The sequence below is a fragment of the Micromesistius poutassou genome, assembly GCF_964030765.1.
Source record: "Micromesistius poutassou genome assembly, chromosome: 10".
NCBI classification, from domain to species: Eukaryota; Metazoa; Chordata; class Actinopteri; order Gadiformes; family Gadidae; genus Micromesistius; species Micromesistius poutassou.
The window spans coordinates 604,709-616,258 of NC_140280.1; the positions used below are offsets into that span (position 1 = coordinate 604,709).

Sequence of the window (11,550 nt, forward strand, 5' to 3'; positions counted from 1 at the left end):
ACACTATATCTAGTCTCACCTGGTAGGAAGGGCTGCTTCATGGTCTCCATCAGACTCTTCAGGTCGTGCTCCACGTAGTTCATCACAATGTAGATCTTGTCCATGTTGCTTCCAACCACGATTTCCTGCGACAGTGACAGATACAGCGTCAAACATTCTGTACTGAATCGAGATTCATGTTTTAAATCAGGAATCGAGACTCGGTTTGTGACCCAAGAATCAAGACCATAAAGACATGTATGGTGAGACCCAGAAAGAGTCCACCCCCCTCAGATGAACCGTTGTGTTCTCAGAGAGGAGGAGGGGTTCAGTGTGTATCTCTGCGTACCCGGACGGTTGACGATGTTGGGGTGCTGAGCCTTCATGGATGGTGTTGATCTCTCTCAGGGACGTGATGGGGAAGCCCTCCTTCTCCTTCTCCATCTTCAGCCGCTTCAACGCCACGATTTCATCTGAAGAGACACACACACACACACACACACACACACACACACACACACACACACACACACACACACACACACACACACACACACACACACACACACACACACTCACACACACACACCACTCACACACACACACACACACACGTAGTCAAAACCCACACATTTAAAAAGTAAAATGTAACAACCTTAACTTTTACTTTATGTTCTAGCTGTTTCACTGCATATCTCTCATATCTCTCAACACCATTGGAATAGTGCCCGTGATACTAACTAAAACGCCATGCAGGACTTGGGCTTACTGTGATGAGGATTTGCATGCTGTCCTTGCATGTCATTAAGACGCTTATTAAACAAACGTGTGAGTGATTGAACCCAGTTGTGTCACTGGTTCAGTGAACCACTAACTGGTACTGTGGTCCGTATGCGTGTTTCCCCACCTGTCTTTTTGTCTTTGGCTCTGTACACGACCCCGTAGGTACCCTCCTCGATGCGATTCAGACACTGGAACTCCTCCACGCTGCGACAGCCCTGCAACACAGCGCAGGGACGAGAGGACTCACCAAGTGAGGACTGGACCACACACACACATCATAGAAACCCACACACACACACACACACACACACACACACACACACACACACACACACACACACACACACACACACACACACAGAAACCCACTCAGTCTTTGACACTAGCCGCGTGTTTATAACAGCATACACAGCACATGGACACTTGAGAACTTTAAAGCGCATGTATAATGGTAAATGTCATTTCAATGACGTAAATGTTGTCATTAATGTCTACCTCATGTAGGTCTGGGCGATATGGCAGAAAGACATATCACGATATAACATGATCATATTGATCGATATCGATTACTACTGATCATTTTAATGACCTAAAAAGACTAAGATTTACCACGCTGGATTTAAACCCTTCTGTTTAACACTTAATGACCTTCTACTGTTCTTCATTGATCAACACTCCAATGTCGACACAACAATGAAAAACACTCAGATATTGTAAAGAAGTATGGAACCGTGTTTGTGTAACAAACCCAGCTGCTAGATCCGGTGGTCCGGTCTCTTATCGATATATATTGAACATGGTTTTATATTGATATTGATCAAAAGTCTATCACGATACGATCATTTATTTATTTATTGCCCAGGCCTAACCTCATCTATAGATAATGTTGACATTTATTTTTGCATCTTCTTTTCTAATTCCCATATTGTGTGTCTTGTGTGTCACACCATAAGTGTTCTGTTTCTAGTCTCTTTTAGTCATCAGTCCAGGTCTTGAATTGCATCTGATCCAGTGTGTGTGTGGGGGGGGGGGCAGCGGGGGCAGGTGGGGGTGTGGGGGGCGGTCCGGGGGGGTACCCCAGGGGCGTACCTGCAGCGCGGGCAGGTACTTGGGCAGCTCCTTCTTCTGCTCCACGGGCGAGATGGGCGGGGAGTCGGGGACGTAGTTCTCCTCGGGGGTGGGCTGAGCGGGACTGGGCGTGCGAGCCGGGCGTGGGGTCGTCCCGTCGGGGGCCTCCCCGTCCTCCTCCTCCTCGTCCATGTCCTCGCCGCTCTCCTCCGTCGTGTCGTGGTCGAAGCGGGACTCGGGCAATGAGGAGAACACACAGGGGGGGGTTATAGGTTCTGCTCCCAGAGGACGGAGAACACACAGAGGGGGGGTTATAGGTTCTGCTCCCAGAGGACGGAGAACACACAGAGGGGGGGTTATAGGGGCGGGACTCGGGCACTGAGGAGAACACACAGGGGGGGGTTATAGGGGCGGGACTCTGAGGGCACTGAGGAGAACACACAGGGGGGGGTTATAGGTTCTGCTCCCAGAGGACAGAGAACACACAGGGGGGGTTATAGGGGCGGGACTCGGGCACTGAGGAGAACACACAGGGGGGGGGTTATAGGGGCGGGACTCGGGCACTGAGGAGAACACACAGGTTATAGGTTCTGCTCCCAGAGGACGGCGCTCAGCATTTAAAACTAGGGATGCACCGAAATTTCGGCCACCGAAAATTTTCGGCTTTTGGCCGAAACACTTTTATCACCGAAACAACACTGTCGAAACAGGAAATTGTGATGACGCAAACAAAACCCGCGGCCAGCACACGCTTGTCTGGATAAGCGCCTCTGCGCCAATATAATATATAGTGAAACATTGTGAAACAAATGACACCTGTAGCTAAATGTAGTAACCTAGAGAACCAGCTACAACCTTGTTTTCATCCAAACGAGCCGTCTTTAGCGACGGCTCGCTATGAGACAGCTTCTATGAGCTGTCTGCTATCATCCGAGTTTAGGGACCGTCTGCAAAGTGCAAACGGAAAACGGTGTTGTTGTTTTTTCAGTGCTAAATAAATATTTTTATACTTTTAATTGTAATTGATTTATTCTTTGAATTGCAATGCCTTGATTTTAGTGAGGTTAGTACACAGTCATAGCTATAAATGCAATGGTAGGCCTAATAATAATTGGCATAATCATTTATTTTGGTGTTTCGGTTTTCGGCCTTGGTTTCCTCATTTTCGGTTTCGGCCAAGAATTTTCATTTCGGTGCATCCCTATTTAAAACCATGACACTAGTTCTTGTACTTTATTAACTAATAATAACTAATTGAACTAATCACTTGTGTGATGTTCAACTATTGTATATTAATCCATTGTCTTCATTGTGATAATTGATTGAGTCTGGTGCATTTACAGGAATGTTTAATTAATGTACACTGTCCCTGTTAAAATAAACCAATAAATAAAAATATTATTTTATTGTGTGACTGATCCAATATGACGCACTTTGAGTCTGCCTCGCGTGTATGTAAAGTGCTATATAAATAAAGTCGCCTTGCCTACTTGTAATCTTATAATAATCTTGAAAAGGATTTTAATTCAAAGTCAAAGTCAAAGTGAATTATCCCGCTGGGGGAGATTAGGATGCAGCCAGGTATTAACGAGCACGCCATCAACAAGACAGACTTAGAGGACAGTTCGTTAGATTCCTCAACTATCATAACAAACGATAACCTGAGATCACTTTAAAACTTTAACAGGACTGAAAGACAGCAGGTGACCCCACCGCGGGTCATGTGACAGGACCATGTGGCCAATGAGAGGTGGGCGTGGTTGACCCACCTGCAGGAATGTGGGTGCCGTTCTCCCGCTCTTCCTCAAACTCCTCCTCGGACCGGTCGTCCTCGCTGACGTCTTCTGCGAGTAAAAACAAGTTTAATGAAACGGCGGAGCTCGCTAAACCGCTCCGCTCTGCAAAAAATAAACTTCAGAGGACGACTTAAGCTAGGGCAAGAAATTCATTTTTGAAGCATATTGTTAAAAAGCTCTTAAAATCCCTAAATTTAAAATCCCTGACAAAAAAAAAGAAGAAAACAATCTGGAATCTGTTCATCAACTCCAGCTTACTGCGGCTGGTTTCTCTACTCTAGCTTTTATTGAGACTAAACTCCACAATGAAACATAACAGAACATCACATCACTCATCACATTATTCTCTATGCAAATACTGACTCGGAAGGTGCTCTAACGACCAATTAAACGTTCTACTTAATTAGTTAATTTCATCACAGACATTCAATATCAACACATGAGCCGTTTCTCAATACCAAGTACGCGGACTACGTTCTCGCAGACTTGGAAGTACGTACTTTCAAGTACAGACTTCCGAGAACGCGAGTACGCACTCTGCAATTGGAACAGCAGCGGACTCGATGATGCATCCTGGGATATTTAACGGTCCCGAGTCCACACGAGTCACCTCCGATGCGTCCTCGGTAGAACGGCCTCATCGAGAACGCATCGAGAACACTTCCGGGTTTTACGACAGTACTCTCGTACTCGTGTACTTGGAATTGGAACAGTGCTTGGGGCTACCACTGATGACGTTTACCGAGAACGCAAGTACACGAGAACACACGAGAACGTGAATTGAGAAACGGCTCTGGTCTCTGCATTACACCAACAGTACTCCCACGAGAGCAGCCCAGTGGGGGGGTCAGACCGACCTGCACTCGGTCCTTCAGACCGCCCTGAGGCTGAGGCCGACTCTGCCTCTCCGTTGTCCTCCTCCTCCTCCTCCTCCTCGTCGTCTTCGTCACTCTGGCTGCTAGACCCCTCGTCTTCCTCTCCGTCGTCGTCCTCAGACCCGGACCCAGACCCTGGGACACACAGCGGGGGGTTCAATCTGATCAGAGACAGACTTTGGTTTCAGTCTACAAGCATGGCTCTGCATGGTTCAAAAAGAGGTTGATGGAAAGAACGGCGAGGGAGGGAGGTTGAACCGGCAACCTTCCACAGAGCCTTGACCCTAGCACCAACACAGGGAGACAGCACTATGGTGCACTGCCCTTAACCCTAGAGACAACACTACCCTTAACCCTAGCACCAACACAGGGAGACAACACTACCCTTAACCCTAGCACCAACACAGGGAGACAACACTACCCTTAACCCTAGCACCAACACAGGGAGACAACACTACCCTTAACCCTAGCACCAACACAGGGAGACGACACTACCCTTAACCCTAGCACCAACACAGGGAGACGACACTACCCTTAACCCTAGCACCAACACAGGGAGACAACACTGCCCTTAACCCTCGCACCAACACAGGGAGACAACACTACCCTTAACCCTCGCACCAACACAGGGAGACAACACTATGGTGGGACTGCTATAGCTATGACTTCTGTATGTAGCACTACTTCAGTCTACTCCCCGTGGTGCCCCTGGTACACAATAGGAGCAGACGCCATCCCTAGCGGTACGAGCGACACCCGTGTTTGTCCTGCGATCACGTCTCTGAGAGAAGAGTTCTATAACGTGGCGTGATCAAAACAATCAGGAGAGGGATGGGTTCCTCTCTACCGGCAGAGGACTCCGCTGTGCTGGTCTTCCGCTCGCTGCCGCTGATGTCCTGCAGGTCGGCCAGCGGGTCTTTGTCCTCCGGCTTCTCCTCCTTGGACCCTGAGGAGGAGGAGGAGGAGGCAGCGTTAGTAATACAACAGCTCTCTAAACCTCGGTCCACTGTGGGCGTGGTGGGGGGCGTGGTGTGGTGGGGGGGGGGGTTGAACCAGGGCCGGCTGTGAGACTGACCACCAGGCTTGCGGGCGTCGCTGTGCTCGGGCCGGTCCCGCGGGGCCCGGCTGGGGCTGCGGCTGCGGTGGCTCTGCTTGGCTTTGTCCTCGTAGTCCTCAGGGAGGGCCCGGTGCTGGGACGGCCCTGTGGAGGGACGGGGGTGGCAGAGTTACTCACTGTGTTACACAAGTGTTACACAAGTGTATAACGGGTGGAGCGGTGCCTTAACGCTGCCTGTTAGTACATGAGCCCGTACTGGAGGACACTCGTGGTGCGATGAGCACAAACGGACGGTTCAGGACCGACTGAATCACGGTGTGGCAGAGAAAACTGATTTTTACATGTTTTGGAGTAACAGCCGTGGAATTATTCTAAATCGAGTTATATTTTACATTAGCGGGACTTTAATATACTATATCATGTACAGTGTAGGCGTGGAACGATACAAACATTTTCGGTACGGGTCTAACGGTTCGATGCGTGTTTCATTTCGGTACAAACCGAAGAAAATAAAATAATAATTGTTATTGTTTTTATTGATTATCACACCGTGAGTGTCTCGTCTTGTCCTGATGTTTTGTGTTGAGGACCACGATGGAAATAAGTCCTGGACTTTATTGTGTTTTTATCCTCAATTGTATTTGATGATTTTTCATGTGTGTAAGGCATTTGTTTGATACAATTTAATAAATCAAATCAAAATCCAATTGTTTAATAAAAATAAAATCTGCTGCACCGAAAAACATACCGAACCGTGACTTAAAAACTGAGGTACGTACCGAATCGTGACTTTAGTGTATCGTTACACCCCTAGTGCACTGTAGGCCTGCACGATAAATCGTTATCAAATCGCGTTTTTATCGTTATTTTTATGAGCCGACTGACACACGGTAGACAGTGTTGTGTGTAACGCGTTAGGTACTACTACTTGTTCATGTACTTGTTCAAAGTCAAGTTACACATAACTACTGAAAATATGGTAGGCCTATATATGGGAAAATACTAACGAAACGTAGTTCCTTTTTCAATTCCGCGCAACGTTACTTTTCCCAGGGACAGCTTTGACAGCGATACTGCCTTCTCAGGCAGTCTGCTACTGCGCAAGCACACAGCCGCGCAGCAAGCGCGCCTGCGTCCCTTCACAAGCTCTCATTCCACACAGTACGAGACAGACGCTGGTAGCGTGAAGCTGTCTCTGCATCTCAGGCATCTTCCAAAGCTTACGACAAAAAAAAGCCAGCGGTGGAACGAGATAACAAACACCGTCACTGTTTACCAGTGTATGGACTAGGGCTTTGACTCCGAACTTCGTTATTCGAATATTTAAAAAATATATAATATTCGAACGAATATTAGGCAGGACTTAATATTCGAACCTTTTATGGGCATTATTTCTTGTAAACGGGACGTAGACCGACTCATTTCACGGATTCCTGTGAGACCAGGTTGCCTTAATTACATCTGTCGCATATTTAAGGTGAAAACTAAATGTCAAGGGAAAGAGGCGGTGGTTGCAAAAAGTATTTAGATCGCTTATTAAGTTCACTCGTTGCTTATAATGGTTTATTCGTTTCCCAGTATCATTTCCTTAATTTAGAAGACAGTTTTGTTCATTTTTGAATTGTGAAATAAATAAATTGCAGCGCAACGCAGATGTCACAACGCAGACATCTATTACTGACACCTTGCACAATGCGACCCCATACCCACGCAACTCCAGTAGGAGTAAGGAAATAACAGACGCAATTGCTTACCATCTAGCAAAAGATATGGTTCCAATAAACACCGTAGAACGTGACGGATTTCGAAAAATGATCCATACATTGGACAAACGCTACTCAATACCCTCCCGCAACAATTTTTCATCCGTTGCATTGCCAGCTCCTATAAGAAAGTGCGGGCTGTAGTCGAGGCAGAAGTGCAGGAAGCGGATTATTTTGCAGCAACGACTGATTTATGGTCCAGCCGAACCATGGAACCGTACATGAGCCTAACTGTCCACTTCATTGCGACTGATTTCGCCATGAATAAACATTACATTTCGTGAGAAAAAAATGGTGGCAGAGAATCGCGGGGGACACTGATCAGCGTTTCGCCGTGTGTGTCGCTCCTTTCCCGGGGCTAGAGTTAGGCTGTGCGTGGTTGTGTGTGTCCGGCGTGGCTGGAGTCCACGGACCGGCGGATCAGCGTTTCGCTGTTTCGTTTTAGTGTCGTTCCTTTCCCAGGGCTCGAGTTTCGCCTCCATCAACGTCACCGTATGACAACAATAGACGCGCAGTCATTGCGCTTTTTATTTTATTTTATTTCCCATCATAACCTTTCCCGGGAATCAGGAAATAGTCTTGATCAGATTCAGATTTCCCGGGAATCTCGTCTCCCGTGATTAAAACCTAATGACGACCCGCCCATGGTGGAGAGGTTCTTCTCTACGACCCGCCCACATTGAAGAGGTACTTTTTTAGATGGAAACGCGCCTGGAGGCGAGTCGAGTCGAGTCGAGTCGATACTGTCGGTGGAAAAGCGGCATAAAGCAGTACTCTACGCCCCCCTACAGCAGAGGACGCTGGTCTCTGACGGGTGCGGCGGCGCGGCGGCGGCGGGGGGAGGGGGCGGCGGCGGCGGCGGCGGGCGAGAGACTGACCTTCGCGGCGCGCGTCGCGGTCCTTGCGGCGCTCCTCCGCCCGCCTCTCTCTCTCTTTTAAGTCGCGCTGCTCCTTCTGTTGCTGCTCGCGGATCTTACGGTCGCGCTGGCGCTGGCGCTCCAGTTGCTCCAGGCGGTCCCTGTGGTCCAGAGGAGATACAGTCATCCAGTCAGGCGTTCGGCAGACACTGTCCCAACCCCCGTCAGCTCTACACACAGAGCCAGAAAAACAGCATGTTGGAAGGAGATACTGAGCACAGTGTTACATCACATCACACAGCAGCGGGTTAACACACGTCAACTAATCAATTCATCTATGTCAAATACAGTCATGCAGCATTTTATCATTTCATAATCTTAAACATTTTAATTTATTTGCCCACTTAGGCTCATCAAATTGATTGATTGGTGTGAGTGAGTGACAGGCATGGAGTGGGTTGACCGAGGGAACGGGACGCCTGCTCACCTCTCCCTGCGTGAGTGAGCCCTGGCCTGCTCCCGGCGCTTCTGCCGCTCCCAGTCGCGTCGGGCCTTGTCTTCCTCCCACAGACGCTTCCTGCGCTCGCTCTCTCGGTCTTTGTCCTTGTCTTTGGGCCGGGGGTGCTTTCCGTCTGGAGGAGGGGAGGAGGAGACCAACGTGAGCAGGAGAACCCACCAGAACGCGCCTCTGTGAGACTGCACTGTACTCTGTCTGTGCGTTCCATGTGGATGCATTGGTAACAGACTAGCACAAATAGTCAATGAAAGCTTGCAATGCAAAGGAAAGCGTTTATCCATTGAGCCATGGGGGTAAAGGTCGTGAAGGTCTGTTTGCAAGCTCCCACAAACATGATTGTTAATAAGATGATTGAAAAAACATCTGACATTTCTTTGCAGAAGCATTGTTCAACCTTTAAGCACTCAAATAGGAATGAGTCTGTTTCACCTCCTTCATCCGAGTGGCTGCGGTGTCGTCTCTTGTCTTTCCTCTTGTCCTCCTTTCTGTGGTGCGACTTGTCCTTCCTGGCCATCTGCTGTGGGGGCTTGATGGCGAGTGAGTCATCTTCCTCTCCCCTGAAATCAACCAGGCACACACACATTGGCGTCAGTGGTCATATGAACAGCTATGACGGCAAAAGACTATGAGGGTGGAACGGCGGAGTCAGTCTCCAGGTTGTGCATTTGTATTGGTTTCAGCTCTGACTGCTGCTAACAACACGTCACACATGACAGGATGAGGGCTTCAGGTGGTACCAGACATGAAGATACCTCTCGGGTGCTGTGAGACACACCCGCTGGACTCAGATCGGGTCTTTCAACCGTGCACACACAGTGACCGCTTGGTTATAAATCACGCTGACCGCTCCTACATGGACGCACCTGTCCTCTGTAGAGCCTTCCCGTGTGTACGGCGAGTTCTGAATTGTTATTTCCATTCTTTGATCACGTAGTTCCCCTTCCTCCGGAGTGTCCCGTTTGGCTTCCCTATCATCCACCTGCGGAACAGGACATGGAGCAAACTGCACAGAGGGACAGGGAGACACGGGGTCAAGAGTTAGAACCATCACGTAATAAGGTTCTAGTGTTATAGCCTTACTACATGAACCACAAGTTAATAAACGTAATATAGCTATTATTTCATTTTTTTTACAAGCAGCTTCATTGACATGTTTTTACTATAAAAAAACATTAAGAATTAAAGTCTACAGATGATAAAGTCGTTGAGACACGGTGGTGGCGGTTCTGGCACTCTGGTTTACATTTTTCTGGCGCCTGGGCTCCGTCTTCTCCTCCAGCTCTCTTCTGCGTTTTTTCTCCTGTAGAATTTCCTCAAGTGTCTTCACTTTCCAGGTGTCCTTTGTGTCCCCCATCAGCAACCACAGACCACCACCTGGAACACACAGACACAGTGACTCCACCTGGAACACACAGGCACAGTGACTCCACCTGGAACACACAGACACAGTGACTCCACCTGGAACACACAGACACAGTGACTCCACCTGGGACACAGGCAGTGACTCCGGTGACCAGGAAGCCAGCAAGCTTTACTTGGACTCAGACAATGATACAAGTGTGTCAAGTGAATGGAAACATTTGATGTCGGAGTGCGTAAAGGAAATAATGTTTTTTACTTTGGTACGATTAGGAGGGATTATGAAAAACACAAAAGGGAGAATACTACAGTTATTTTAAAAGTTATTTTACAACATATAGCTGCGGACCCATTGATTACTGAGGGTTTAATTAGTCGGGCCGTTTCACGAGGGTTAGGGTTAATATGGAAGGATGAGGATCAATCTAATTGGCCTGTTACCTTGGTGCCTTGTTTGTTATCCATAGCAGAAACTTCGCACTCTCACTGGCAAAAATACAAAGCAAAACACACCAATCCAGGAATGACTCAAAGTGTTTAACTTCTGGGTTCGGGCGCAATGATGTCCTCCGTTGAACTAACTACACATTGATGAACATAAAAAGGTTATTCGCGTTAATAGGTAGACGTTCTTCCGATTAGCTAGGAGGGGTGCAGAGTATCTGGGTTTTTGTTGACTAGTACCCTTACGTAGCGGTTACGTAGTAGCGTGTCGGACGAGAGACTACAGAAGCAGACTAGTCGATGAGGTCGGTGGTTAATCGTTTAGTAATCGCGGCCAACACTAACAACACACTAACGAGCATCACTAGCAGCAGCGGGAGGTTAACCCACTAACGAGCCTCACTAGCAGCAGCGGGAGGTTAACCCACTAACGAGCCTCACTAGCAGGTTCGGTGGTCTTAACTCGTGTTTGGACACAAGCTGAAGCTACGCACCGTGAAGCTAACACACACACCAAGCATGCACTTCACCGACCCAGCGACGCCGCCGCCGCCGGGATGTTTACAAAAAAACAAAGTCGTGTTCTTAGCCCGTGGTTAAAAAAAAAAAGAAAAAAAAGAATGAAAGTGTTGGATTGAATGTGTCTTCTTGGCAATTTGAATTGTTAAACAAACCTGTAATAAGCTCCGCGGTATAATGAACACCGGAAGACTGAACTGTGTTCTACTTCCGGTGTCATTGTAATGTACGTTTTTGAAAAATATGACTCATATTTCAGATTACGGTCATAATAGCTCTAATTAATAACAAAAACGATTTTGTTTATTATTATTTTTAAATTGTATTAAAAATAAATAAACGGAAGGAAAGAAACGGGACTGTAATAAATAATAAAATCCACGATGGAGGAGAACTAGCGATGTGTAAATGGGACTGCACTATTAGCAAGTCAACCGTTAATTTGGAGTGATTGGTCAGAATAATTCGAAACATTGCGTGGATAGGACAGTTAACAGAAATCTTATGGTCTTTATTATAGACGCAGTGCCTCT

At 47.6% G+C, this 11,550-nt stretch overlaps 1 pseudogene across 1 annotated transcript in view; it reads right to left on the reverse strand.

Annotated features, from left to right (window-relative positions):
- The window catches only part of LOC311353789 (cyclin-dependent kinase 11B-like), a 13,629-nt pseudogene extending 2,445 nt beyond the window's left edge, over nt 1–11,184 (reverse strand). The window contains exons 1-15 of the transcript XR_014684160.1: nt 11,013–11,184; nt 9,939–10,069; nt 9,559–9,698; nt 9,125–9,252; nt 8,666–8,810; nt 8,200–8,408; nt 5,577–5,702; nt 5,349–5,447; nt 4,484–4,636; nt 3,600–3,674; nt 2,340–2,393; nt 1,852–2,105; nt 887–977; nt 329–452; nt 20–157 (exon numbers count right to left, since the gene is read on the reverse strand). The product of XR_014684160.1 is annotated as a cyclin-dependent kinase 11B-like (transcript). The remainder of the gene's footprint in view (nt 1–19; nt 158–328; nt 453–886; nt 978–1,851; nt 2,106–2,339; nt 2,394–3,599; nt 3,675–4,483; nt 4,637–5,348; nt 5,448–5,576; nt 5,703–8,199; nt 8,409–8,665; nt 8,811–9,124; nt 9,253–9,558; nt 9,699–9,938; nt 10,070–11,012) is intronic.
- Between the last annotated feature and the right edge of the window lie 366 nt (nt 11,185–11,550).